We start from the raw sequence: 27,282 nt of genomic DNA, 5'->3' as shown, positions 1-27,282 counted from the left end.
ACTCTCCTGGCGCGCCTCTCCTAGGCCGGCCGCACCCCCCCCTTTTAGTCCTTTATATACGGAGGCAGGGGCACCCCAGAAACACACAAGTTGATCCACGTGATCTTATTCTTAGCCGTGTGCGGCGCCCCCAGCCACCATAGTCCTCGATAATATTGTAGTGGTGCTTAGGCGAGCCCTACGACAGTAGTACATCAAGATCATCACCACGCCGTCGTGCTGACGGAACTCTTCCCCGACACTTTGCTGGATCGGAGTCTGGGGATCGTCATCGAGCTGAACGTGTGCTAAAACTCGGAGGTGCCTTAGTTTCGGTGCTTGATCGGTCGGGCCGTGAAGACGTACGACTACATCAACCAAACGCTTCCGTTGTCGATCTACCAAGGGTACGTAGATCACACTCTCCCCTCGTTGCTATGCATCACCATGATCTTGCGTGTGCGTAGGAATTTTTTTGAAATTACTACGTTCCCCAACACCGATAACCCCCGGTACTCCGGTAAAATCCTGATTTCACCCGGAACACTTTTGATATCCAAATATAGGCTTCCAATATATCAATCTTTATGTTTCGGCCATTTCGAGACTCCTCGTCATGTCCGTGATCACATCCGGGACTCCGAACTACCTTCAGTACATCAAAACACATAAACTCATAATAAAATCGTCATCGAACTTTAAGTGTGCGGACCCTACAGGTTTGAGAACTATGTAGACATGACCGAGACACGTCTCCAGTCAATAACCAATAGCGGAACTTGGATGCTCATATTGGCTCCTACATATTCTGCGAAGATCTTTATCGGTCAAACCGCATAACAACATATGTTGTTCCCTTTGTCATCGGTATGTTACTTGCCTGAGATTTGATCGTTGGTATCTCAATACCTAGTTCAATCTCGTTACCGGCAAGTCTCTTTACTCGTTTCATAATACATCATCCCGCAACTAACTCATTAGTTACAATGCTGGCAAGGCTTATAGTGATTTGTATTACTGAGTGGGCCCAGAGATACCTCTCTGACGATCGGAGTGACAAATCCTAATCTCAAAATATGCCAACTCAACAAGTACCTTCGGAGACACCTGTAGAGCACCTTTATAATCACTCAGTTACATTGTGATGTTTGGTAGCACACAAAGTCTTCCTCCTGTAAACGGGAGTTGCATAATCTCATAGTCATAGGAACATGTATAAGTCATGAAGAAAGCAATAGCAACATACTAAACGATCAAGTGCTAAGCTAACGGAATGGTTCAAGTCAATCACATCATTCTCCTAATTATGTGATCCCGTTAATCAAATGACAACTCATGTCTATGGTTAGGAAACTTAACCATCTTTGATTAACGAGCTAGTCAAGTAGAGGCATACTAGTGACACTATGTTTGTCTATGTATTCACACATGTATTATGTTTCCGGTTAATACAATTCTAGCATGAATAATAAACATTTATCATGAAAGAAGGAAATAAATAATAACTTTATTATTGCCTCCAGGGCATATTTCCTTCAGTCTCCCACTTGCACTAGAGTCAATAATCTAGTTCACATCGCCATGTGATTTAACACCAATAGTTCACATCACCATGTGATTAACACCCATAGTTCACATCGTCATGTGACCAACACCTAAAGGGTTTACTAGAGTCAATAATCTTTTTCACATCGCTATGTGATTAACACCCAAAGAGTACTAAGGTTTCATCATGTTTTGCTTGTGAGAGAAGTTTAGTCTACGGGCCTGCCACATTCAGATCCGTATGTATTTTGCAAATTTCTATGTCAACAATACTATGCACGGAGCTACTCTAGATAATTGCTCCCACTTTCAAAATGTATCTAGATTGAGACTTAGAGTCATCTGGAACAGTGTCAAAATTTGCATCGACGTAACCCTTTACGACGAACCTTTTGTCACCTCCATAATCGAGAAACATATCCTTATTACACTAAGGATAATTTTGACCGCTGTCCAGTGATCTACTCGTAGATCACTATTGTACTCCCTTGCTAAACTCAGTGTAGGGTACACAACATGGCATACTTTATAGAAACTATGGCTGAGGCATAGGGAATGACTTTCATTCTCTTTCTATCTTCTGCCGTGGTCGTGCTTTGAGTCTTACTCAATTTCACACCTTGTAACACAGGTAAGAACTCTTTCTTTGACTGTTCCATTTTGAACTACTTCAAAATCTTGTCAAGGTATGTACTCATTGAAAAAACTTATCAAGCGTCTTGATCTATCTCTATAGAACTTGATGCTCAATATGTAAGGAGCTTCACCGAGGTCTTTATTTGAAAAACTCCTTTCAAATACTCCTTTATGCTTTCCAGAAAATTCTACATTATTTTCTATCAACAATACGTCATTCACATATATTTATCAGAAATGTTGTAGTGCTCCCACTCACTTTCTTGTAAATACAGGCTTCACCACAAGTCTGTATAAAACTATATGCTTTGATCACTTTATCAAAGGATATATTTCAACTCCGAGATGCTTGCACCAGTCCATAGAAGGATCGTTGGAGCTTGCTCACTTTGTTAGCACCTTTAGGATCGACAAAACCTTCTGGTTGCATCATATACAACTCTTCTTTTAAGAAATCCATTAGGGAATACAGTTTTGACATCCATTTGCCAGATTTCATAAAATGCGGCAACTGCTAACATGATTCAGACAGACTTTTAAGTATCAATACGAGTGAGAAAATCTCATCATATTCAACACCTTGAACTTGTCGAAAACATTTTTCGACAATTCGAGCTTTGTAGATAGTAACACTACTATCAGTGTCCGTCTTCCTCTTGAAGATCCATTTATTCTTAATGACTCATCGATCATCGGGCAAGTCAATCAAAGTCCATACTTTATTCTCATACATGGATCCCATCTCAGATTTCATGGACTCAAGCCATTTCGTGGAATCTGGGCTCATCATCGCTTCCTCATAGTTCGTAGGTTCATCATGGTCTAGTAACATAATTTCCAGAACAGGATTACCATACCACTCTGGTGCGGATCTCACTCTGGTTGACCTACGAGGTTCGGTAGTAACTTGATCTGAAGTTACATGATCATCATCATTAGCTTCCTCACTTATCGGTGTAGGAGTCACAGGAACAGATTTCTGTGATGAACTACTTTCCAATAAGGGAGCAGGTACAGTTACCTCATCAAGTTCTACTTTCCTTCCACTCACTTCTTTAGAGATAAACTCCTTCTCTAGAAAGGATCCATTCTCAGCAACAAATATCTTGCCTTCGGATCTGTGATAGAAGGTGTACCTAACATTTACTTTTGGGTATCCTATGAAGATGCACTTCTCCGACTTGGGTTTGAGCTTATCAAGATGAAACTTTTTCACATAAGCATCGCAACCCCAAACTTTAAGAAACGACAGCTTAGGTTTCTTGCTAAACCACAGTTCATACGGTGTCGTCTCAACAGATTTAGATGGTGCCCTTTTAATGTGAATGCAGCTGTCTCTAATGCATAACCCCAAAACGATAGTGGTAAATCGGTAAGAGACATCATTGATTGCACTATATCAGATAAAGTACGGTTATGACGTTCGGACACACCATTACGCTGTGGTGTTCCAGGTGGCATGAGTTTGTGGAACTATTCTGCGTTGTTTTTATTGAAGACCAAACTCGTAACTCAAATATTCGCATCTGCGATCAGATCGTAGAAACTTTATTTTCTTGTTACGATGATTTTCCACTTCACTCTGAAATTCTTTTAACTTTTCAAATGTTTCAGACTTATGTTTCTTCAAGTGGATATACCATATCTTCTCAAATCATCTGTGAAGGTCAGAAAATAACGATACCCGCCGCGAGCCTCAACACTCATCGGACCTCATACATCAGTATGTATTATATCCAATAAGTCAGTTGCTCGCTCCATTGTTCTGGAGAACAAAGTCTTAGTCATCTTTGCCCATGAGGCATGGTTCGCAAGCATCAACTGATTCATAATCAAGTGATTCCAAAAGCCCATCAGCATGGATTTTCTTCATGCGCTTTACACCAATATGACCTAAACGGCAGTGCCACAAATAAGTTGCACTATCATTATTAACTTTGCATCTTTTGGCTTCAATATTATGAATATGTGTATCACTATGATCGAGATTCAACAAACCATTTCATTGGGTGTATAATCATAGAAGGTTTATTCATGTAAACAGAATAACAGTTATTCTCTAACTTAAATGAATAACCGTATTGCAATAAACATGATCAAATCATATTCATGCTCAACGCAAACACCAAATAACACTTATTTAGGTTCAACACTAATCCCTAAAGTATAGGGAGTGTGCGATGATGATCATATCATTCTTGGAACTACTTCCAACACACATCGTTACTTCACCCTTAACTAGTCTCTGTTCATTCTGCAACTCCCGTTTCAAGTTACTACTCTTAGCAACTGAACTAGTATCAAATACCAAGGGGTTTCTATAAACACTAGTAAAGTACACATCAATAACATGTATATCCAATATACATTTGTTCACTTTTCCATCCTTCTTATCCGCCAAATACTTGGGGCAGTTCTGCTTCCAGTGACTAGTCCCTTTGCAGTAAAAGCACTTAGTCTCAGGCTTAGGTCCAGACTTGGGCTTCTTCACTTGAGCAGCAACTTGCTTTCCGTTCTTCTTGAAGTTCCCCTTCTTCCCTTTGCCCTTTTCTTGAAACTAGTGGTCTTGTTAACCATCAACACTTGATGCTTTTCTTGATTTCTACCTTCGTCGATTTCAGTATCACGAAGAGCTTGGGAATCATTTCCATTATCCCTTGCATATTATAGTTCATCACGAAGTTCTAGCAACTTGGTGATAGTGACTAGAGAACTCTGTCAATCACTATCTTATCTGGAAGATTAACTCCCACTTGATTCAAGTGATTGTAGTACTCAGACATTCTGAGCACATGCTCACTAGCTGAGCTATTCTCCTCCATCTTGTAGGCAAACTGCTTGTCAAAGGTCTCATACCTTTCGACATGGGCATGAGTCTGAAATACTAATTTCAACTCTTGGAACATCTCATATGTTCTATGGCGTTCAAAACGTCTTTCAAGCCCCGATTCTAAGCCGTAAATCATGGTGCACTAGACTATCAAGTAGTCATTATATCGAGCTCGCGAAACGTTCATAAGGTCTGCATCTGCTCCTGCAATTGGTCTGTCACCTAGCGGTGCATCAAGGACATAATTCTTCTGTGCAGCAATGAGGATAATCCTCAGATCACGGATCCAATCCGCATCATTGCTACTAACATCTTTCAACTTAGTTTTTCTCTAGGAACATATCAAAATAAATAGGGAGCTACATCGCGAGCTATTGATCTACGACATAGTTATGCAAATACTATCAGGACTAAGTTCATGATAAATTAAAGTTCAATTAATCATATTACTTAAGAACTCCCACTTACATAGACATCCCTCTAGTCATCTAAATGATCATGTGATCCAAATCAACTAAACTATGTCCGATCATCACGTGAGATGGAGTAGTTTTCAATGGTGAACATCACTATGTTGATCATATCTACTATATGATTCACGCTCGACCTTTCGGTCTCCAGTGTCCCGAGGCCATATCTGCATATGCTAGGCTCGTCAAGTTTAACCTGAGTATTCTGCGTGTGCAAAACTGTCTTGCACCCATTGTATTTGAACGTAGAGCTTATCGCACCCGATCATCACGCGGTGTCTCAACACGAAGAACTTTCGCAACGGTGCATACTCAAGGAGAACACTTATACCTTGAAATTTAGTGAGAGATCCTCTTATAATGCTACCGTCGATCTAAGCAAAATAAGATGTATAAAAGATAAACATCACATGCAATCAATATATGTGACATGATATGGCCATGATCATCTTGCGCCTTTGATATCCATCTCCAAAGTACTGTCATGATGTCCATCGTCACCGGCATGACACCATGATCTCCATCATCTTGATCTTTATCAACGTGTCGTCATATGGTCGTCTCGCCAACTATTGCTTTTGCAACTATTGCTATCGCACAACGATAAAGTAAAGCAGTTGTATGACGCTTGCATCTTATGCAATAAAGAGACAACCATAAGGCTTCAGTCAGTTGCCGATAACTTTAACAAAACGTGATCATCTCATACAACAATTTATATCTCATCACGTCTTGACCATATCACATCACAACATGCCCTGCAAAAACAAGTTAGACGTCCTCTACTTTGTTGTTGCAAGTTTTACGTGGCTGCTACGGGCTGAGCAAGAACCGTTCTTACCTATGCATCAAAACCACAATGATAGTTCATCAAGTTAGTGTTGTTTTAACCTTCTCAAGGATCGGGTGTAGCCACACTCGGTTCAATTAAAGTTGGAGAAACTGACACCCGCCAGCCACCTGTGTGCAAAGCACGTCGGTAGAACCAGTCTCGCGTAAGCGTACGCGTAATGTCGGTCCGGGCCGCTTCATCCAACAATACCGCCGAACCAAAGTGTGACATGCTAGTAAGCAGTATGACTTGTATCGCCCACAACTCACTTGTGTTCTAGTCGTGCATATAACATCAACGCATAAAACCTGGCTCGGATGCCACTATTGGGGAACGAAGTAATTTCAAAATTTTCCTACGCACACACAGGATCATGGTGATGCATAGCAACGAGAGGGAAGAGTGTTGTCCACGTACCCTCGTAGACCGAAAGCGGAAGCGTTAGCACAACGCGGTTGATGTAGTCGTACGTCTTCACGATCCGACTGATCAAGTACCGAATGTATGACACCTTCGAGTTCAGCGCATGTTCAGCTTGATGACGTCCCTCGAACTCCGATCCAGCTGAGCTTTGAGGGAGAGTTCCGTGAGCACGACGGCATGGTGACGATGATGATGTTCTATCGACGCAGGGCTTCTCCTAAGCACCACTACGATATTATCGAGGTGGACTATGGTGGAGGGGGGCACCGCACACGGCTAAGAGATCCAAGAGATCAATTATTGTGTCTATAGGTGCCCCCATGCCCCGTATATAAAGGAGCAAGGGGGGAGAGGCGGCCGGCCAGGAGGAGGCGCGCCAGGGAGGAGTCCTACTCCCACCGGGAGTAGGACTCCCTCCTTTCCTAGTTGGAGTAGGAGAAGGGGGAAGGAGGAGGGAGAGAGGAAGGAAAGGGTGGCGCCGCCCCCTTCTTGTCCATTTCGGACTAGAGGGGGAGGGGGCGCACGGCCTGCCCTGGCCGCCCCTCCTCTTCTCCACTAAGGCCCATCTTGGCCCATTAAACCCCCACGGGGGGTTCCGGTAACCCCCGGTACTCCGGTAAAATCCTGATTTCACCCGGAACACTTCTCATATCCAAATATAGGCTTCCAATATATCAATCTTTATGTCTCGACCATTTCGAGACTCCTCGTTATGTCCGTGATCACATCCGGGACTCCGAACTACCTTCGATACATCAAAACACATAAACTCATAATATAACTATCATCAAACTTTAAGCGTGCGGACCCTACGGGTTCAAGAACTATGTAGACATGACCGAGACACATCTCCGGTCAATAACCAATAGCGGAATCTGGATGCTCATATTGGCTCCTACATATTCTACAAAGATCTTTATCGGTCAAACCGCATAACAACATATGTTGTTCCCTTTGTCATCGGTATGTTACTTGCCCGAGATTCGATCGTTGGTATCTCAATACCTAGTTCAATCTTGTTACTAGCAAGTCTCTTTACTCGTTTCATAATACATTATCCCGCAACTAACTCATTAGTTACAATGCTTGCAAGGCTTATAGTGATGTGTATTACTGAGTGGGCCCAGAGATGCCTCTTCGACGATCGGAGTGACAAATCCTAATCTCGAAATACGCCAACTCAACAAGTACCTTCGGAGACACCTGTAGAGCACCTTTATAATCACCCAGTTACGTTGTGACGTTTGGTAGCACACAAAGTATTCCTCCGGTAAACGGGAGTTGCATAATCTCATAGTCATAGGAACATGTATAAGTCATGAAGAAAGCAATAGCAACATACTAAACGATCAAGTGCTAAGCTAACGGAACGGGTCAAGTCAATCACATCATTCTCCTAATGATGTGATCTCGTTAATCAAAAGACAACTCATGTCTATGGTTATGAAACTTAACCATCTTTGATTAACGAGCTAGTCAAGTAGAGGCATACTAGTGACACTATGTTTTTCTATGTATTAACACATGTATTATGTTTCCGGTTAATACCATTCTAGCATGAATAATAAACATTTATCATGAAATAAGGAAATAAATAATAACTTTATTATTGCCTCTAGGGCATATTTCCTTCAATATTTGCTATATTTATTATGTTAGGAATACATTGTTTGGGAGATTGATTGACTTGGGTAATGACGATCAAACTAAAGGCAATGTAAATAGTGTGCTGCAGCTGGTGAGTTTTCTTCTTGTAATTGGCATAAAATTATACTCCTTAAGTTCACACAATCTGTGATGAAATCAAATTGACCCTAGTCTTATAATATTATTCTTTTATTAATTTAATTGTTGTTTTCCCTCAAAAATAAAAATCTTTGCTGAAATGTTGGAAGCCTTAATTTGTTAACCATGGAAGGGGAGCCTTGGCGCAATGGTAATGCTGCTACCTTGTGACCATGAGGTCACGGGTTCAAGTCCTGGAAATAGCCTCTTACAGAAATGGAGGGAAAGGATGTGTACTATAGACCCAAAGTGGTCGGACCCTTCCCCGGACCCTGCGCAAGCGGGATCTACATGCACCGGGCTGCCCTTGATTTGTTAACCATCCCTAATTTCATTGGTGATTTGTATTATTTAAACTGAGTGCTCTAGCATGTGACTTATGAAATGTATCTAGTGCATGCTTAGTGGATGTACTAATGCGATAATTTTGGATCTAAGATTCTAACTATCCTGGAAAGAAAATATGTTAAAAAACTAAAGCCCATTGTTTACATATTAACTTTTAATATAAGATTAGAATACCAAGTAAATAATGTAGAATCAGGAGAGGTGTACCTTGTCTTCCAGCTCAGGGAAGGGGCTGCTCTCTTTTCTCTCCTTTTTCCTGTGTGTCCTTATGTCTGTGGCGGCTCTAGCTCAAAGACTTAGACGAGCTCCTCTCTTTTAGGTCAGTCAGCCACTATGGGCCTGGGCCACTTGGGCCAACAATACATGGGCCATGAGCCCCTCATCCAACACTCCGCCTCAAGAGGGGTGATAGATATCTATCATTCCCATCTTGTCACACGCTGGATTGCATTATTTAGTTCCCAATCTTGTAGTCAAACAGTCTACAATCTGTTGCCCAGAACTCACATGCTTAATCTTAATGATCCCAACATCAAGCTTTTCTTTGATGAAGAATCTGTCTATTTCCACATGCTTGGTTCTATCATGTTGTACTGGATTGTGTGCTATGTTGATTGCTGATTTGTTATCACACCACACATTCATACAACTAGTCTTCAATATCTTCAATTCTTCTAATAAATTTCTGGTCCAGAACATCTCACTCAGTCCCTTAGACATGGCTCTGTATTCAGCCTCTGCAGTTGATTTGGAAACAACGAGTTGTTTCTTGCTTCTCCAAGATACTAGATTTCCTCCTACAAAGACACAGTAGCCTGGAGTTGATCTCCTGTCATCCAGGCAGCTAGTCCAATCAATATCACAATAACCATCTACAACAAGGTGTCCATAACTCTTGAACAACAACCCTTTCCCAGGATGAAGCAGCACAAAGGTTGTGGAGGAGCAACTCCACCTTGCTGCTACAATGTGTACAACACAATTGTTGAAGGAACAACTTCAACGTGTTGTGCTAGATATCACTCTAGAGGCGAATGTAGGCCGATAGGCCAGCAAGAGTTCAATCCGGAACTCCTAGGGCACAAGATCTACTCCAAGATCTTAGATAAGAACAACAAGTTCTATTATAGGTAGTGGGTACATAGTCTGGTTTACAAAGTAGAGGTGAGGACCTCTATTTATAGGGCTTTGGGAAGCCTTCACATACATCTACTTATAGCTGGAATACTCTAGAAACATTATTTGAGTTTCACCATTCTACTCATAGCTACTCACAACTAGAAGACTCTAGAAAACAATAAGTAGGATAGAAAAGAGAAGAAAAGAAATACTACACTAGAGTGGAAGTATCTAGAAGTAGCCAAACAGATCTGGCATGTGTTTTTCTTTCTTCTCATCTAGTGTTCCTCATCACAGGAGTGCCTATCAAGTATCTCAAGTACCACCTCAAGATGTCCACTTCTAGGCTCATGCATGTATCTGCTCACAACACTTACCACAAATGCAATGTCTGGTCGTGTATGACACAAGTGTAACAACCTCCCAACTAACCTTTGATATCTCTCCTTAGTCATTGGCTCTCCTGACTGAGCTGCCACTTTGTGGTTTTGATCAATTGGAGTTGACACTGCCCGACATCCTAGCATCCCTACATCGCTTAAGAGATCTAAAGTATACTTCCTCTGAGATAGCGCATTCCCCTTGGCAGACCTGGCCACTTCTATGCCCAGGAAGCATTTGAGTCGGCCCAGATCTTTGACTTCAAAGGCCTTACCCAAACACTCCTTCAGTCATGCTATTTCTTCTTTGTCATCTCCCTGGTAATAATATCATCCACATATACGGCAAGTATAGTGATTTTCCCTTGTTTATGTTTGTATAACAGTGTATGATCACCGTTACACTGCCCATACCCGATACTACATACAACACATCTGAACTTGTCGAACCATGCTCTTGGAGGCTGTTTCAAACTATAAAGAGATTTCTTTAACCTGCATACCTTGCCAACCGTCTCAGATGTAGAGAACCCCAGTGGGATCTCCATGTAGACCTCCTCCTTCAAGTCCCCATGCAATAAAGCATTCTTCACATCAAGTTGATGTAAGGACCATCCGAAATTCGCCGCACAGGAGATCAGGATCCTCACATCGTTCATCTTTGCTACTGGAGCAAAGGTCTCATCATAGTCAATGCCGTAGGTCTGGCTATACCCCCTTGCCACAAGCCTTGCTTTGTATCTTTCAATCTTCCCTTGTATCTTTCAATCTTCCCTTCTGCATTCTGCTTCACAGTGTATACCCACTTGCAGCTGACTGCCTTCTTTTCTTTCGAAAGAGGTGTTAGTACCCATGTCTTGTGCTTACTTAATGCCTCCAGCTCCTCTATCATAGCTGCTCGCCACTTTGGATCCACTTTTGCTGCCTTCCAGTCAGTTGGAAGAGACACCAGCTGAAGAGAAGCAACAAATTATTTGTGGACTGGAGATAATGCTTCATAGAAACATAATTTCCAATATCATTGGCATCGAACCCATACTTTGGCTCGGGTATCCCTGCTTCTACTCGAGTACCTTTTCTCAAAGCAATTGGCAAGTCCTCTGTGTTAGATGAGCTTCCATTGCTGCCTTGTTGCTCCCCTGCACCTGTGCTGGCTGCCCCCCTTGAACATGATGATGTCATCTTGAATATACTGGAAGATTACACTCCTCATTCACCTTTCGCCACCTACGAGAAGCATCACCTTGCTTCCGTGGATACACCTTTAGCTGCTGCTCTTGCTTTGCCTTCCACCTCGATACACAACCGATCTGGGTGGGAGCACCGCCTGCCCGACTCGGCACCCCATCAATCACAATCGGTCCTTCACTCTGTGGTGTTATCATTCCCTGGGGATGCTGTTTCTTCGCTGTACCGGAATATCACCCTCAATTGGTTTCTACAGCACTGAATCGGCACTACGATCACTCTCCCCCTCTTGACCTATCACCGTAGACTGGGTATGATCAAGACTTTCAGATAGTCCAATAAGATCATTTTTCTCACCATAAATGGTTTGGATTCCCTGAAGGTTACATCCATGCTCACAAAGGTCCTCCATTCAGAAGGACTCCAACACTTGTAGCCGCGCTGCCCAGAAAAGTACCTAGTGAAGATACACTTGACGGCCCGTGGATCACTACCAAAAAAAGACACATCCGTGACATTTTGGGCTGAACGAAAAAAAATTCTGTCATACATATGACACTTCTATGACGATAATTGTGACAAAACCCGGTATCATCATAGATGTGGTGGGCTCCTACTTCTATGACAAAAAATCATGACAAAAAATAGGATTTTCGTCCTGGGCGGGCCGGAGACGCAGCTGCATGACATTCTTTGGGCCGTCCATGACGGAAAAACCGTGGTAGAAGCGAGGGCGGGGAAAATTTTGGGGAGTTCCCGGTTACGGTGGGAGGTCAGGGGCCGAGCGATGCATGTTTTTCTCGTACACATATGTGCGTGTGTGTGAGGCATTGGCTCTAACTGAACCCGAGCGAGGCGTTGGGCTCTAACTGAACCCGAGCAATTGCACTGCAGGCTACGCATTATTGAACCCGAGCGATCGATCGATGGTTGTTAACTGAACCCGATCGAGCGATTCCTTCACTACTACTGCTAACTTAAGCCGATCGATTGGATGAATAGTGAGCATTGCGGGGGGGGGGGTTGGATGAACAGTGAGCGGTGGTGTTGCCTCTGGATGAACAGGACCCCGTGGTGTGGTGGAGGGCTGGATGAACAGTAGACGGTGGAGGGGTGCCCGTGGAGGGGTGGTTGAACAGGACCCCGTGGTGTGGAGGGCTGGATGAACAGTAGACGATGGAGGGGTGCCCGTGGAGGGGTGGTTGAACAGTAGCCGGTGGAGTAGCGCGCGGTGGAGGCTGGATGAACAGGAGCCCGTGGAGGCTGGAGGAGGTCGACAGTAGCCCATGGAGGCTGGAGGAGGTCGACGGTGGAGATGAACAGTATCATGTGGAGTCCCGTTTTGCGGTACGCCACACCCCTCCCGATGAATAGGACCCCCGTTTCAACCGTAGCGCTCCAACACCAGTCCGTTTTCTCCGTTTTGCGGTATGCCACACCCTCCCGATCAACAGGACCCCCGTTTCGACCGTAGGAGGTCTGTTTCCTCCGTTTTGCGGTACGCCAGACCCCTCCTGATGAACAGGATCCTGTTTCGAATGTGGTCGGTCGAACACAAGGCCGTTTCCTCCATTTTACGGTATGAAAGGCCTCATTTCCATCGCCTGTTCCGTCCAAGCCCTCCCGATGAACACGACCACGCATTTCGTTCCGACCCAGCCGGTTGGCTCCCACGCGTTCTGTTGCCTCCCGATGAACACGACGCATTCCGTTGCCTCCCCATGAACACGACGCATTCCATTGTCTCCCCATGAACACGAAGCATTCCGTTGCCTCCCCATGAACACGACGACGACGCTGTTTCTCCGTTCCGACCCAGCCATGTACACGAGCCCTGGCCGTACGTATGCACGAGTAGGCATTCGAGACCCCGCCCGTATGTACACATACGTGGCCATATTTTATTTCTTGCACCCTGGCCGCTGTACGTACATGTACATGCTACGTGCGCGCCTCTACTACGACACGTGCGCGCCTCTACATCGACCAGTATGTACGTACACGTTCGCGACCAGAATGACAATGCTACGTACGCTTCGACCAGGTGGGTCCCGACTGTCAGGCACTTCCTTGCCTGCGAAGATGTAGCTGGTGGGTCCCAGCAGTCAGGGGGGCGAATCGTTTTTTTTGCTCGGATGCACTTTCTTGCATGCGAAGATGTAGCCGGTGGGCCCCAGCAGGGGTGAATCGTTTTTTTTTGCCCAGACGCACTTCCTTGCGTGCGAAGGTGTAGCTGGTGGGTCCCAGCAGTCAGGGGGGCGAATCGTTTTTTTGCCCGGACGCACTTCCTTGTGTGCGAAGATGAAGCTGGTGGGTCCCAGCAATCAGGGGGAAACGTTTTTCCACAAAATACAGTGGCCCGTCTGGTGGGTCCCAGCTGTCAGGTGGAGGAATCATTATTTTCCGCGTAATAAGGAGGCACTTCCTTGTTGCGGCCGTGGACCCAGCTGTCAGCCTCTCCACGTACAGTCCACGTCCGATGGAAGTCGTTCCTTGACCACGTTGACCAGGCCGCGCCGAGAGCACCACGGCGGTGGACGACGGCGAGGCCTAGGAAGGGGACGACACGGAGCCAAGGAAGACGCGGCAGTGGAAGCCCGCTCGGAGAGGAGTACGAGGATTCATTGGTTCGGCTGCGGTGTGAGGCTGTCGTCGCCGCAGGGCCTGGCTAGCGGTGGGAATAGTAGGGGACGGTGAGGCCTCCGCGGCAGCACAGCCGGCCACGGGAGGCAGGAGCATGCGGCACGACCGGCGCTGCTTTGGGCGGTTGGAGCAAGAAGACCAGAGGTTGAAGAAGCACTACGGCCGTTGGATGGACATCATACGGTCACTGGAGCTAGAATCGTTCATATTGACTAAGTTGACAAAGTCCTCCGTCCCCGTCAACTTAGTTGGCCCACAAGTCATCCTCCCACTATGGTGGGTCCCAGCTAGCAGGGGGGTATTCATTTTTTTGTGCGTAATAAGGAGGCACTTCCTTGCATGCGAAGATATAGCTGGTGGGTCCGACATGTTAGCGGGGCAAACATTTTTTTCGCGAAATACAGAGGCCCTTCCGGTGGGTCCCAGCTGTCAGGTGGAGGAATCATTATTTTGCGCGTACAGTCCACGGCCGATGGATGTCGTTTGTTGACCATGTTGACCAGGCCGCGCCGAGAGCACCATGGCGGTGGACGACGACGAGGCCTAGGAAGGGAACGACACGGAGCCGGGGAAGACTCGGCAATGGTTGCCCACGCGGTGGGCAGTACAAGGGTTTACTGGTCCGGCTGCCGTCGCCGGAAAATAACAGGAGGTGTGGGTGAGTAGAGGAATGGCCTGGCCAGCAATGAAGTAGGGTGGGGCGGTGCGGCCTGTGCGGTAGCACAGCCGGCCACGGAAGGCGGGAGCAGGCAGTCCCACCGGAGCTGGTTTGGGCGGCTGGAGCAAGAATATCAGATATTGAAGAAGCGGCACGGCCGTTGGATTAACATCCAACGGTCACTGCTGCTAGAATCGTTTGTGGACTAAGTTGACAAAGCCAAAGTACACGTCAACCTAGTAGACCCACAAGTCAGCCTCCAAATCTGTCCCAAACAGCATACAGCCCGAAATTTCTAGCCAGATTCAACTTAATTTTAAATCTAAATATACCTTAATTTAAATTCAATGAAATTTTACCCGCACAAAAACAATGAAATTTAAAATATCAAAATCCGAAACAAAACATTATTTTGGAACTAATTGCTTGTTTGCTGTATTTTTTCATTTTACAGCCCATTTATTATTACTTATAGCCCATTTCTTATTACTTATAGCCCATTTTCTGGGCAAAATTCATCCCTCCTCGTCTTGAAAGATTTCCGGCCCAGGAGGGCGTAGAAAAGCAAGTAGGCCTATGTTGGTTATTCTGCAAAAAACAAAATAGCTGGCTAGCCATTTTCAGAAAGGAAAAAAACAAACTGGGCTGGTCATGTGCTAAACATATTAAATAAAAGCCTGGGCTAGACGGGCCACGGGTCCCGCACAACCCAATTGATACCCTGCTCTGTCCCGAAAAAACAAAATTACTGCACGCGCTACTGGGTCCCTACTGTCATCCTCACCATGTACAGTCATCTCCTTCTTCCTCTCGGTTGTTGACCATATTGACAACACCGGAGGGCGGCGCCGCGGCGAGCGAACCAAGGCGGAGGACGATGGTGAGGCCTCGGACGGGAACGAATAGGAGCCGGGGAAGATCACAGCCAGCCGTGGGAGGCAGGAGCAGGCGGTCCCGCCGGCGCTGGTTTGGCTATGGCGGCTCGAGGAAGAAGAGACTGAAGAAACGCGACAAACGTTGAATGTCAATCCAACGGTCAAGATTGGCACAATCATTTGTTGACTAAGCGGACACCAAGTAGCATAATTTTTTATATATAGGAAGAAAACTGCGAGGAAAATGCGTTCGTCTGCCATCCTCCTCACAGGGAACGTTCGCCACATAAGTGACTAGCACCCTTGGTTTTCAACCGAGAGGTCTTGGGTTCGAGTCCCAGGAACTCTCAATTTTGTCCTCCTTCCTTCCTCGCAAAAAAAGGGAAAGAAAATCAAAGACTTGGGAAGGCGTACAGAACAAGCTAGTGTACCAGTAAAGAGACGTTGCCGAGTTTTAGAAAAAAGAAAGACGTGCTCCTGTAGCTGGTTCGAATCTAAACTATGACTATATATGGTGCTATGCTACTCTGCAAGTAATGAAACTGACATATCCAACATTCGCTTCTCCTCTTCTCTACTTACTCTGCCTAGCATCAGAAGCTCTGGCCGCAGCAACCATGTCCGCGGGCTGCTCGTCCACCTGCTCTTCAGCAGGCAACAACCAGATATGCGCCAAGTCGCCACCCGTACCATCGCCTGTGGGTCTCAACACACCCCCGCCGGCACGCGCACCACAGCCGATTGCTCATCGCAACCCGCTGCCGTTGGTGTGGTGCCACTGCTGCAAATCACGCAGAGTCATCCATCGCGTCTCAACCACAATCCGCAACCCTGGCCGAGTCTTCTACAAATGCCCGAATCATGGGGTAATAATATGTTTAAGTGTTGTTCTGCTGCTTTCAGTTGCTGATTTTTTAATAGTTTGGTTGATGATCTTCCAATTTGATTTGTGCAGAAAAGGGAAGATTCGTGTGATTTGTATTTCTGGGAAGTTGCTGATGTGGGGAATGCAACTACGCTAATTATTTGGTTAGCCGAGGAATCCCAATACCAGCAGGTTGGGGTGTTGGACAAGTAACTGAAGGAACGACAGAAGAGGAAGATGCAGAGCAGAAGGTTAAAGATGCAGTTCCTCTGATCATGGCCAAGCAACAGCTGCTAAACGGCCTTGACAGCAATGAGGAGATGAAAGAGCTTGTGAAGATAATGGGCAAAATCGATGTGCTCTGTAGGATGATTGTCTCTTTATTTGCAGTGTATGTAGCACTCGTGATGTATTCAGTGGCTACGACATGAGCACTTTGCTGAAACTAGTAATGAATGAAACCTGTGTAGCAGGCCGGGCGTAGTGTTGTGAACATCTAATGATTTCTATTAACGGAAATCAGGGGGTATCCCCTTTTGCTCATATAAATAAATAAATAGCAGAGGCCCTATCGGGTCAGCTTTGTTCTCATTCGAAGACGTTGAGCAAATTGCAGTCCAACAACAAACTATGTCATCAAATTCAAGTTTCATAGCCAAATATGAGTACAACTAAACAACAATGTCATCATGTTTTAGTTGTCATACAATCACCAAACACAAATCAGCATACATAACAAGTGATGTTCTCACAGCAAAATACTAAACATCATGTTCATCTGGTTTTAGTTGTCATAGCAAACACAATTTCACATAGTAGATAAAAAACATCTTCTGACAGGCAAATACGACAAAAGCAATGTAATCATCATCCGCAGTGCAGCGTCAACATCTTCGCCATGTGTATCAGTCTGAATCGTAATTCCCCACGGTGTCATCTTCTTCTTCGTCCTCAACGTCCTCAAACGTTGCCTTCTTCTTGATCAACTCTTGTATGTCCACATCACGACAGGCAATCTTTTCGCTGGCGTCATTGACGTGATGGTTCTCAAAGATATTAGGAACATCTGTGTTATCTTGTACATCAGGAGCAGTGTAAGCATCATCTTGTTGTGCAACTTCATTAAACGAATTCCTCTGCTCAAACCTTTGCAATACTCTCCACTCATCGCTACGTGCAAATGTGTCTTCCAAGAAAAATATTTGTGTTGCTTGATTTGCCAAAATAAAAGGCTCATTGGTCTGGTATGCCGCCTTGACATTGATGGATTTGAAATAATCATCAGCTCTGGGTTTTGCGATCCTGAAAAACACGTTATACCAACGACAGCACAACAGAACTACACACCGATGATCCTCGAAACTGGAGATATACTGCAACTGAACAATGTCTATTATGTTAGCATACATTTCAGTTCTCTCTTTGTCATACGTATCCGTGCTCATGATGGCACTGTTTTGTGTCTTCCTGCCTTTGTCTCGTGCAAGGGTGTTGTAGCGCACATCTCCAACAACGCAAGATTCATAATGTCTTACCCGAGTATCAGGACCCATTGCTAGTGAGTAAAGGACATCATCAACTGCCTGCCCATCCTCCCGCATCTTCTTAACCTATGGTTAGAAAATAGACAAGCTGATCATCTCATGTACTCAATATATTAAAAAACTGACAGTGCACTTCAAAAGCTTACATGGTTCTTGAACCATTTCGCAATTCCTGCCATAACCAGTTTGTCAATGTTTCTTGGATTTTGCGGCAGTAACTCCTCTTTGTAGATGCTGCACAACATAGTGATCGCGTCAAACATCTAAATATATAAGAATGTGCTGCAAGTTTAGTAGATTACGATGTATAAGCTGCAGTACTGCACTTACTTGATATAAGGTAGTATCTCAGGACAGTTATTCAACACATACCAAACCATTTTGTCCAAATATTTAGGTTTGTCCTCTTGTCGACTCTTCCCTGTAACTCGAACAGAATAATCGAAAACATTGAGCCCGGGATTGTCTTCATCCACCTCTTTGCTAAGCTGATCAGCTGTTTCAATGTATTTTGAGCAGAATGTCAACGCTTTTGTAGCAATGTAGGCCTCTGCAATGGAACCCTCGGGTCTAGCTCTGTTCCTAACATAGCCCTTGAAAGTGCCTAGCCGCCTTTCAATAGGGTACATCCAGCCATACTGTACTGGACCTCTAAGTAGTGCCTCATCAGGTAGATGAACAGTTAAATGCACCATCACATCAAAGAAGGCTGGAGGATATATCTTCTCAAGGTCGTATAGGATAGTTGGTATCTTGTCTCTAAGACGCTCCAAAGCATCTATCCTGATATTCCTACTGCAGAGTTCCCTGAAGAATTGTCCCAACTCTGCAACTGCTCTGTATAAGTCAGGGCGGCCTAATCCTCTAAGGATAATAGGTAAAACCCTTTGAAGTAGGACGTGGCAGTCATGAGTTTTCAACCCTTGTACCTTGTTTCCATCTGCACTGACTCTCCTTTCAGGGTTGGAAGCAAATCCATGTGGGAATCTCACACGTGATAGGACCTCGCAGAATTCTTTTCTTTTTACCTTGTCCAAGACGTACACAGTTGGTGCCATATCCTGTGGTTTACCTTCATCTTGCACCTGCAAATCCTTTCTGATACCCAGGTGTGTCAAATCAACCCTAGATTTTAAGGTATCTTTCGTCTTGCCTTCAATATTAAGAAGTGTGCCGATAATGCTGTCACATATATTTTTCTCGATGTGCATCACATCAAGATTATGCTGCAGATCCAAATATTTCAAGTACTCCAAGTCCCACAAAGTGGACCTGCGGGTAAACAATAATCTCTCTTCTACCCTGCCACACTTCCTTTTCCCGCTACCATTACCAGGATGGTTTCCTGGTGTAATATGCCTGACCTTCTCTAATTCCACTTGCAACTCATCAGCGGTGAGCCTCTTTGGCGCATCACGGTTTTCATGCTTTGCATTGAACACATGTCTTCGATATTTTCTAGGATGCGGCTTGTCCTTGGCAAGGAAACGGCGGTGTCCAATGTAACAGATCTTGATAAGTATTGCGTATGACAGCGGATTCCTGTCACAGCGAACACATGCATTGTAACCATGTGTCGTTCGCCCTGACATAGTGCCCAAAGCCGGATAGATGCATCGAATTATAACAACACGCAGAAAGGAATCAGCTGGTGGGCTGCTATATAGGTCTCGAGTGAGAACACCCTTCCATAGCTATTGAAGTTCCTCCACAAGAGGCTCCATGAACAAATCAAAATCCTTTCCAGGACTTTTTGGACCTGGGATGAGCAAGCCATCATGTAGTTTGATTCTTTGGTGCATACATTTGGAGGCATGTTGTAAGGATAACAAGCATTGGCCACATGCTAATGTGGCGCTCTGGTGGCCAAATGGGTTAAATCCATCTGAAGCTAAGCCAAGTCTAATGTTTCTCGGGTCAGCAGCAAACTCTTTGTGTTTATCATTGAAGCTTTTCCACTCACTACCATGAGATGGATGGCTCATTACATTCTGATCTCTGTACTCCTGGTTCCTAGAATGCCACAGTACATCCTCTCTTGTTTCAGCATCATGAAACAACCTCTGCAATCTTGGTGTAATTGGAAAATGTCTCAGAACATTATGAGGAATCCTCTTCACAACATCGCCATCTTTCCATCTTGATGATTTGCATTTCGGGCATTCACTTAAGTTGGCATAATCCTTCCGGAACAAAACAAAATTATTCTTACAAACATGGATCATATCATATCCAATTCCAACAGCACGAAGGAAATTCTTCATTTTACTGTAGGTGTGTGGCAGCTCAGACGCATCTGGGAAAGATTTGCGGAAAGCAGCCAACATCGCATCGAATGATTTGTTGGTCATCCGCTCAGATGTCTTCACCTGAAGAAAGGTGACCATAACTGAGAATACTGATAGCTTATTTCCTGGGGTGACAACAACATTGCATTGTTTCAACATGCGGGCCCACCATTTTTCTTCTGTAGGTGAAAGTTCACGGAATGCACGAGCATTTCGTAGCATTGTTTCAATGTTGGTCAAACTCACTGGCTCCGCCACCACCACCACCTCCTCCTCTTCCACCTGAGCATCAGGCAGATCAAGATGGTGATCTGCTGCTTCCACGTAGTCAATAACATTGACGTTCACAACTTCACCATGATGAACCCACCTAGTATATGTGACTGACATCCCATACAAGTGTAGATGATTTTGCATAGTTGACTGGGGTCTTGTAACTGAATTCATACAACTGCTACACGGGCAGAGCACATCTGATTTCGGACCATGATGACCCACAAGTATAGGGGATCTATCGTAGTCCTTTCGATAAGTAAGAGTGTCGAACCCAACGAGGAGCAAAAGGAAATGATAAGCGGTTTTCAGCAAGGTATTCTCTGCAAGTACTGAAATAAGTGGTAACAGATAGTTTTGTGATAAGATAGATTGTAAGGAGCAACAAGTAACAAAAGTAAATAAAGTGCAGCAAGGTGGCCCAATCCTTTTGTAGCAAAGGACAAGCCGGAACAAACTCTTATAATAGGAAAAGCGCTCCCGAGAACACATGGGAATATCGTCAAGCTAGTTTTCATCACGTTCATATGATTCGCGTTCGATACTTTGATAATTTGATATGTGGGTGGACCGGTGCTTGGGTGCTGTTCTTACTTGAACAAGCATCCCACTTATGATTAACCTCTATTGCAAGCATCCGCAACTACAACAAAAGTATTAAGGTAAACCTAACCATAGCATGAAACATGTGGATCCAAATCAGTCCCTTACGAAGCAACGCATAAACTAGGGTTTAAGCTTTTGTCACTCTAGCAACCCATCATCTACTTATTACTTCCCAATGCCTTCCTCTAGGCCCAAATAATGGTGAAGTATTATGTAGTCGACGTTCACATAACACCACTAGAGGCTAGACAACATACATCTTATCAAAATATCAAACGAATACCAAATTCACATGACTACTCATAGCAAGACTTCTCCCTTTTCCTCAGGAACGAACGTAATTACTCAAAGCATATTCATGTTCATAATCAGAGGGGTAATAATATGCATATAGGATCTGAACTGATCTTCCACCAAATAAACCAACTAGCATCAACTACAAGGAGTAATCAACACCACTAGCAACCTACTAGCACCAATCCCGAACTTTGAGACAAGAATTGGATACAAGAGATGAACTAGGGTTTGGAGATGAGATGATGCTGGTGAAGATGTTGATGGAGATTGCCCTCTCACGATGAGAGGAGCCACTACACCACAACACCAATGTAACGACATATAATCTGCCAGGAAAACTCACTTGAGAGGGCAGATAAACTGCCGGGACGGATATTCTCCCGGCAGATAGAACTGCCACTACAATGGCTGCCAGGGATTACTTGTCCCGGCAGATAAACAATCCCCGGCAGTTTTTCTGCCCCGCCCGTTGCATCTACCGGCAGTTTATTTTCTCCTGGCAGATTCATCCTAGCATAGGAACTGCCGATTACCGGCAGTTTCACTGCCTGCACAAGCAAGTTTTCCCGGTAGGTAATATGCCATGACATGCTTTTTCACAAGCAATCTCAATTGTTCTAGGCAAGATATCCCTAATTTACTATCCAATCATTGTGTTCAAACAGTCATGACAGATCACACAACTTATACATACAGTTCAATCAAATTTCACAAGGCCTCATTCAACAACATAAATATACCAAAAATATACGTTTCTTACACATGCATGACTGAACCATATACGAGGACATTGTGCTTCGAAGAAAAGTACATATGTTCAAGGTAAAGAAATCATGCCACACAACCAAGATGAGCATAAAATGGCTTGTGTGCTGAAACAACCACCAAAATGCAACTTAAAACTCAATGTCTCAAGGTTCAAGAAAAAAGGCATATTACATAATATATTATCACTCCAGCAACTTGTAGATCCTCCAAACCTCCATCAATTTGTGTATCTTTGAGAAACCTGCAACAAATTAGAAACTCAAAAATGGTGCTACCATTTCATATTTTAAATCAACATAATATAGATGTTGTCGTGCTGCAGTTTAACTCGTTAGCATAAAACTCTTCTAAATATGCAACACTTAATCATCAGAATAAGCAATGATTATTACAGACATAATTAGATCAAGCAGAAATTATTTGCGCTTACATACAAAAATATTCCATGGGCAAATATGGCAAAACAAGAATCTGTACCATTGTTACTTGCTTCACAAAACCGTACGCTCGAGTGCACCCAAAAGCTAAAAAGCCATGTAATACATAGTTAAGACAGAAAATTAATGAGAAAGATATTAGAATAGAGAATACTGGCCCATTTGGTGTCTCTTTTATCAAGTTTGATTAGTCCTCGTCCCCCATGACATGCTACCTAACAGCAAGCAGTGCAAGGAGCAGAATTCATCAATCATCATTCATGTTCAACAGCAGCACAAGCATTCAACTAGCAACTAGCAAACATGACATGGGTAGCAATAGGCAACAGCAGGCCAACAGCAGCAGCAGGCCAGCAGCATAAGCATTGAAAGAGCAGCATGATTACTACTAGAATTCAAAGAGCAGCAAGCACACCATCCAGCAGCTTAATGGAAGGAATCAGAATAAAAGACATGAAGAAGTCAAGCAGAGGCTGCTGGGTTTGGTGATTGGGGAGGGTTACCTACCATCGGGAGGAGAGGCTGCTGCCTGTTGGTGCTGAGGTAGCGGTCGCCGGCGGTGGTGGCTTCGATCCAGGAGGTGGCAGCTTCGATCGAGGAGAGGATGCGACCCGGGAGCACCTTGTTTTTGTGTCGAGAGGTGTGCCACTCATGCAAAATATAGAGTTCCGTTTTGGGCCAAGGCTATTTTTTGGGCCAGGCCGTATCCCAACCGTGTCACATACCCGCCATATCCCCGCATTCTTTTCTTTCTTTTTAATCAAAAATCTGGGGATACTGGGGGACACACGTATCCCGCCATATCCGGACAACAGATCGGAAATTACTGCCCTGTCCATGCTTTGTAGCCCAATATAACAGATTCCACTAATTTTATCAGTGAAGTTTTGGATCTGACATGAAAGAGTCAACCACGAATAGAAGAAAAAATGCACATAACGGAATTGAAGAAACCACAGAATTGTATAGCAAAAAAAATTGTACAACAAGGTGCAAGTTAATATACGTGAAATTACAACAAGGACTAGCTATATTGTACATGATATAGTTCTGGAAAGAAATGGATCAATTAGTACTACAAAGGCATACATTAAAGTAACTGAGAAAAGTGAAAGTAACTATATCACCTCTATTTACGACTAAAAACTGACAATTTTAAAGTTTAGCACATATACAGTACCAGTGTGATTAAATTACGGGTGAAAGTGAAAATGCAAAGAAAAATTATCAGGATATCGATTAGGAGGCTTTCAGTTCCTTCTGAAGTTCTCTGGATAATGATTAAATGCCAAACAACATATAAACAGTACTCCCTCCATTCACAAATATAAGATGTTTTAACTTTTTTTTGCGAATCAGGTATATATAGACACACTTTAGTGTGTTTGTTCACTCATTTTAGCCCGTACGTGGTCCATATTGAAATACCCAGAACATCTTATATCTATGAACAGAGAGAGTATAACATAGCAATAACCAAGAGAAACATTTACATTACCTCATCAGCTTGCTTGAGGTCGCATTTTTGCTGAATGGGTAAAAGCAAACTTTATTAATTCCTTTACCCCATCAATATATGTTTGTGTGTGTCTACCTTTATCTGTCCATCTCTTGTCCATTCTTGACTAGTTTCGCTAAAACTGCCAAAGTAATGAAAGGAAGTAGAGTTCTATTAACTAGCTGAGAATGATCACACACATTTCAACATTATATCATAGATATGTAGAACTGAGACTAACCACAATATTTCAACACCATATGAGTAGAGCACGAGAACTTAATGATATAAATACCGCTGAACCATGTCTACATATGTACATATCAAATTCAGACAACAAATTACACAAAACAATGGTGATAAGCGAACAGAAAAGAGACAAAAAGAGGTTCGCTATGTAGCTACTTTTCTACCATCGATCGATAATGGAGATAAGCGACACAGAACAAAAACCATTTTTAGCAAAGATTGAATGTAGTACCTCTACAAGGCTTCACTAATTTAGTTTGTAACTGTAGCATCCATTTTGCTGCCATGGAAGATCACTTCAGCATAAATAAACTTCGGCTATATGATATCAAAATACTAGCAGTACATTTTAGGGAATATGTTTGATACTTAGTCGTTATCTTCACAACTGTGGTGCCATAAACTCAAAACTTGTTGAACTCATTCTAGTTACTGCCTAGAAGAAAAAGGGATAGAAGTTTGCAAAAGCATCTCACCTGACAAATGCTCAGTTGGGGCAAGGAAGTACAAGAGCCGGCGCTGCCTAGGGAGAGGATTTAATTAAGGAGCCCTACAATAGGTGACACTGAACCCAGAGAAATTACTAAATACCACCTTGTGAAATTAATAAGATCTAAGCTAGAGTCACCTAATTAAATAGAAGTTGGAATACAGTAGTAGATACAACCACTCTAATAAGTACTGGTATTATGTAAACAAGAGCAAATTGTTACTAAGGCAGATAGATTAATTGAAGTCAAATATTACATTGCACATGCTTTCGGCCAATCAAAGCTTTAGGTCATACACTGCATCTCATGACTAAAATTGCTAGACACTGAATATGAACAAAATTAGCAAAGAAATCCAGCCTATCAAATGCTCTCGGTTAAGGCAAGGAAGTAGAGGAGCTAGTTGTACCAAGGGAGAGGATGTTGAGGAGGTAGAGTTGCTCGCAGGAGGGGACAGACGGTCCGCTTCTTGGGGGAGAGGACATAGTCACGTAGAGGAGGTGGCCCCGCTCGATGCTCCGGTGACAATTGCTGCTCCGGCAAGGAAGCTCGCAAAGTAGGGTGGTGGCGCTGGATTGTTCGGCGAAGGATGGTGGTCGGCGGTGGAGTGGCTCGGCGACGGGGTCGGCCGGCGTCGGCTTAGATCCCTGTCAGTTGGTTCTCAGCGGAGCTAGGTGGGGTGCTGGGGGCGACGGCAGAAGTGGTCGGAGTGGAGGGTAGTCGGCGGTGGTTGCGGGGCGGCGGCCAGGGGCGGTGGTTGGGGGCGGCGGCCAGGGGCGGTGCTTGGGGGTGGCGGCTAGGGCACATCGCATTTGGTGGCGGCGGCGAGGGTAAAGACTCAATTTGAGGGCGATTTAGAAGAGAGTCTCGGAGATTGGGGCCAGGCCTATGCATCGTTCGGTGCCAAAATTTCGCCTCTCGCGGGCCTTCTCTCGCGACGCGCGCTTTGGCCCAATGGAATTTCGGTCTCGCGCCAAAAGATAGTCCCCAGCAGTAAGTGGGCCATGGTTTGGTTGTCCCGGCAGATTATGCGCCCTTTAATGTGGACATGATTCCCGACAGTTTATGTGCCCTTGTTCATCAAGTTCTACCGGCAGTTTCTCTGCCCTAAAGTACTTCTACCGGCAGTTTCTCTGCCCTAAAGTACTTCTACCGGCAGAAACAAGCTTCCCGGCAGATCTTTTGCCCTTATTCACATACTTCTCCCGGCAGTTAATTGCCCCCAATTAAGTGTTGTGGTGTAGTGAGCGTTGGTGATGACGATGGTGATGATTTCCCCCTCCTGAAGGAAATTTCCCCAGCAGAACAGCTCTGTCGAAGCTCTAGATTGGATCCGCCAAGGTTCCGCCTCGTGGCGGCGGAGTCTCATCCCAAAAAGGTCCTTCCTATTTTTTTCTCATCGAAAGACTTCATATAGGAGAAGATGGGCGTTGGAGAGCCACCAGGGGGCCCACGAGGTAGGGGGCGCGCCCTACGGGGGGGGGGGGGGGGGCCCACCCTCGTGAGAAGGGTGTGGGCCCCCTGTCCTTCATCTTTGGCGAGGATTTTTCTTTATTTATTTTAAGACGTTCCGTGGAGTTTCAGGACTTTTGGAGTTGCGTAGAATAGATCTCTAATATTTGCTCCTTTTCCAGCCCACAATTCCAGCTGCCGGCATTCTCCCTCCTTATGTAAACCTTGTAAAATAAGAGAGAACAGCCATAAGTATTGTGACATAAAGTGAAATAACAGTCCATAATGCGATAAATATCGATATAAAAGCATGATGCAAAATGGACGTATCAACTCCCCCAAGCTTAGACCTCGCTTGTCCTCAAGCGAAAAGCCGATAACAATAAATATGTCCTCATGTTTAGAGGTAGAGGCGTCGATAAAAATAAAATACGGACATGAGGGCATCATGATTATTCTCATAACAGCAACATATATAGATTTTGTCATATGATTACTTATGTTCAAGTGATGATCTATTCACAATGCAAAAGTATAAATCATAAACCTTATTGGGCTCCAACAAACTATAATCTCAGTCATTGAAGCAATTGCAATTTATCATAACATCGGAAAGAGTCTATGTCAGAGCTAAAAAGCAAGTGCACATACTCAACTATCATTTAGTCCTCCATAATTGCTACCACTCACGCAATACTTGTGGTTACGGAATTTTAATCGGACACAGAGAAAGATAGGGGCTTATAGTTTTGCCCCACAACCTTTTACCTCAAGGGTAATGTCAACAATAATGGTTCATGCTC

At 44.2% G+C, this 27,282-nt stretch overlaps 1 long non-coding RNA gene and 1 pseudogene across 7 annotated transcripts; one reads left to right on the top strand and one right to left on the bottom strand.

The window, feature by feature from the left end:
• Positions 1-27,282, top strand: part of LOC119272131 — a 185,809-nt pseudogene that overhangs the window by 14,114 nt on the left and 144,413 nt on the right.
• On the bottom strand, positions 22,303-25,811 carry LOC119267795. 7 transcript variants are annotated; one of them, XR_005132638.1, is made up of 5 exons: positions 25,437-25,811; positions 24,769-25,101; positions 24,529-24,595; positions 23,297-24,429; positions 22,303-22,593 (listed from the first exon to the last, which is right to left on the bottom strand). It is a non-coding gene; the product is annotated as an uncharacterized LOC119267795 (long non-coding RNA). The 7 variants fall into 7 exon arrangements; XR_005132634.1 differs by adding an exon at positions 22,830-23,004 and having other exon boundaries at positions 23,297-25,101; XR_005132635.1 differs by having other exon boundaries at positions 24,529-25,101.

The sequence above is a fragment of the Triticum dicoccoides genome, chromosome 3A (genome assembly GCF_002162155.2).
Source record: "Triticum dicoccoides isolate Atlit2015 ecotype Zavitan chromosome 3A, WEW_v2.0, whole genome shotgun sequence".
In the NCBI taxonomy this organism is placed as follows: Eukaryota; Viridiplantae; Streptophyta; class Magnoliopsida; order Poales; family Poaceae; genus Triticum; species Triticum dicoccoides.
This window is presented reverse-complemented; position numbering and strand designations above follow the sequence as displayed.